Source organism: Sus scrofa, chromosome Y (genome assembly GCF_000003025.6).
Source record: "Sus scrofa isolate TJ Tabasco breed Duroc chromosome Y, Sscrofa11.1, whole genome shotgun sequence".
Lineage (NCBI taxonomy): Eukaryota > Metazoa > Chordata > Mammalia > Artiodactyla > Suidae > Sus > Sus scrofa.
Window position 1 is genome coordinate 24649699 of NC_010462.3, and position 3863 is coordinate 24653561.

The 3863-nt window shown below is 38.6% G+C and overlaps 1 pseudogene; it reads left to right on the forward strand.

Moving 5' to 3' along the window:
* On the forward strand, positions 148-2302 carry LOC110257880 (annotated as a pseudogene).

Here is a 3863-nt window from a genome sequence, read left to right on the forward strand (position 1 = left end):
GAAAGAAAGAAAGAAAGAAAGAAAGAAAGAAAGAAAGAAAGAAAGAAAGAAAGAGAGAGAGGGAGAGAGAAAGGAAGCAAAGAAGGAAGGAAGGAAGGAAGGAAGGAAGGAAGGCAGGCAGGCAGGCAGGCAGGGAGGGAGGGAGGGAGAGAGAAAGAGAGAGAGAGAGAGAGAGAAAGAAAGAAAGAAAGAAGGAAAGAAAGAAAGAAAGAAAGAAAGAAAGAAAGAAAGAAAGAAAGAAAGAGAGAGAGAAAGAAAGAGAGAGAGAGAGTTAGAGAGGAAAGAAAGAGAGAGAGAGATAGAGAAAGAAAGAAAGAAAGAAAGAAAGAAAGAAAGAAAGAAAGAAAGAAAGAAAGAAAGAAAGAAAGAAAGAAAGAAAGAAAGAAAGAAAAAAGAAATAAAACCTTCCCTGTTTTCAGATATGATTGCACACCTATAAATATCCCAGAGCATACTAAGAAACACACAGAATCAGAGAATTCAGCATAGACACAGGATACTAGATCAATATACACAAACATGTACTTCTAACAAAGGGACATGGATATTAAAAATGCAGTACTGTTAAGAATTGTTGAAAAAGAAGTGTAAATATACCAAATTCTGGGGCTGGGTATTAAAAAAAATGAAGAAAATATGGAGCTGCACTCTGGATTGGAAGAATATCAATGGATTGGAAGATTCAAGATATTTTGAAAATAATGGATTCTAGTCAAATGGCTTCTTGAGTTTCAGATTTAATCCAACTAATATAAAAATCCCAGCAAAGCAACGGTGGCTAGAAGACTGCATTTAACTGGCAGAGACAGATATAAATTGGACAGAAACAAGAAATAAAACCTTCCCTGTTTTGTCAGACAGAATAAAGAACTCAAAAACATAACCATGCTCTTACATTTATGTGTTTCTACACAAAAGTGCAAACACAATTTAATGGAGATATGGTAATCTTTTGAGCAGGTAACTATCATAGGCAAAAAACAACAAACATCAAAGTATTGAAATAGATGAACATCACACACAAACTACAACAACAAAAATTTAGGTATCACCACAGTGAACAATTACGTAAATTGGAGCAAGATTCCACACAAAATGTAAAACCTATACAAATCTTTGGAGAAAAAATGAAAGTAAGATTTTTTCAAATTTAGGATTAGGCAAACTGCCAGATTTGATACCAAATGCATTGTCCATAAAAGAAAATATTAACAAGTGAGTACAAACTGAGTCTAAATATTTTTTAAATTGTGTTCCTTGGAAGTCTCTGTTAAAAGGATGACAAGAAAAGCTAAACCCTAGAAGGAAATACCTACAAACCACACTCAGTTTTCCAATACAGATCAATTTCTATAAAACCAGTTGAACCTCAAAAATCTAGAACTTCCTTCTCATGAAAACACTAAAAGGCAGATGATGCTGGTGTTGTGGGAGGGGCCAGAGGCTCCAGGAAGGCTGGAGGCTCTGGGCACCTACAGCTGGAGACCAAGGCTCTTCCACAAAGGCTTCCAGAGCTGCAGGGAGGCCAGGGTCATGGCCCAGGCAGATGAGGACAAGGATGGGGAGCTTGTAGGGGGCAGAGCTGAGGACAAGGAAGACAAAGCTCCCAATCACCAAGGTGGCCCACCGAGTCAAAGACATGAAAATCAAGTCCCTGGAAGAAAGAGATCTCTCTCTTTGCTCTGCCCATCAAAGAATCTGAGATCATCGACTTTTCCTGGGGGCATCCTTCAAGGACCAGTCTATGAAGATGATGCCTGTGCAGAAGCAGAACTTGCTGGTCGGAGGACCATGTTCAAGACATTTGTCACACTAGGGATTACTAAGGACACGTTGGTTTTGGTGCCAAATGCTCTAAGCTGGTATCCACTGCCACCCATGGGGCCATCATTCTGGTCAAGTTCTCCATCATCCAGGTGCAGTGTGAAGGCTCCCGGGGGACAAGATTGGCAAGCCACATATCATCCTTTGCAAAGTGCCTTTCCACTGTGGCTCCATGCTGGTGTGCCTCTTCCCTGCCCCCAGGGCCACTGGCATTGTCTCAGCCCCTGTCCTAAGAAGCTACTGCTGATGTGGAATTGATGACTGCTACACTTCTACCATGGGCTGCACTGCCAAGCTGGGCAACTCTCCTGAGGCCACCTTTGATGCCATTTCCAAGAGTACACCTATCTCACTCCTAGTCTCTGGAGAGATGGTGTTCTCCAAGTCTGCTTCTCAGGAATTCACTAAGCACCTTGTGAGTACCCACATGAGAACCTCTGTGCAGAGGGTCTAGGCTTCAACTGTGTCCAACACATAATTTTATATTAGAGGAATAAAATGAATGAAGCTGGAAAAAATCCAACTCAATGAAATACCTAGTCAATGATTAATATTGAAGGCTGAGAGTTTATTGCATGTCCTTGTTTGTTGCATTTCCCCAGGAGAAAAAAGAAAAAACAATTCCAAACTTTAAAATCACCCAAAACAAGCAAACAACAAACACAAACTAATCCAGATCACTAGGCTTAATTAATAATCATGTGAGGTTTTTTTTACTTAATAAAATTCTCCATTACTTGTTTTTTCTTCCCAAAGCAACTTCAATATGATCCTTTGCCACAGAGAGTAAAGTAGCACAATATTAAGGATACCTATATCAGAGTTCCTGCTCTCTCTCAGCAGGTTAAGAGCCCAACATGTGTGCAAGGATATGGGTCCCATACCTTGCCTGCCCAGTGGTTAAGGATTAGGCTTTTGAGGCAAACTGAGGATTGTAGGCCACAGGTACAGCTCACATCCGGCATATGCCACATCATTGCCAGAGCAGCTGCAGCTACATGTGTGCACCGAGCCTGGGAATTTCCCTATGCTGCACTTGCAACCCAAAAAGAACAAATACATGCACAATAACAGTACCTATGAAGAAACCTGTTGTTGCTTTCTGTAGTGTATGTGGGTTTTTTTTTTTAATCTTTATACATAAGTCAATAACATGCATATAAAATGTGGTCTCCTTTCATTTGACATTAAAATAATGGATTTTTACTATTTTACATTGTGTATAAAACTTTAAGACTTCTCTCATTTTGACCTTTTGCAGCAAGGAGAATAAAAGCAGTTGGCATTGAAAACAACCATTACTTCCATGATAGGCACACTGAAACAGAAATAAGCCTTAGCAGTAAATCTGTTAAGAAGCACGTGTTTTCTGCATCTGCTTCATGTCCAGCACCATACCATCATTTTTTGTTTTGTGGCCATTCTCAGTAAATCTCCCATGACTAGTAGGTAACACATTTGCATGAAGACTTTGTACCTGAAACTCATTTTCTATTTTCTGAATCTGTGTCTATGAATTCTAGGACTTGCCTTTTATATCAAAATACATGTTGATAGGTTTATGTAATAAGAACAAGTCTACGCCTTTTACATACTGGTTTTTAAAAGACAAATGCTACTAAATGCATCAAGTCCTTTACCATTTGTGATTGTCTCCATGGAAACACTACCTGGTGAGTAGATATAGCATAATTAATGGCACATTTGACTTATTAGGAAAGTATTTTCCCTCTACTTCACTTCATCAGCGTATACACAAAAATGTTGATTGATATTTGTTCTCATACCCCAAAGTACTTTTCAAAAACATTTCACTTTTCACTATCATGGTCAAACTGAGAAAAAACTGCAAATGTTGTAACAAAACCATAGCTTACCATAGTTTTCTTTTCTACTATGCTACACAACTCTCTTTGCCAAAGCATTAAATTATACCAAAATTAACATATACTAATGAAAAATTAAAGCTACATATGTTTCTATATACATTTAAGCACTGAAGGAAAAGCCACCCATGTAAATATCCCAAGTATTTATCA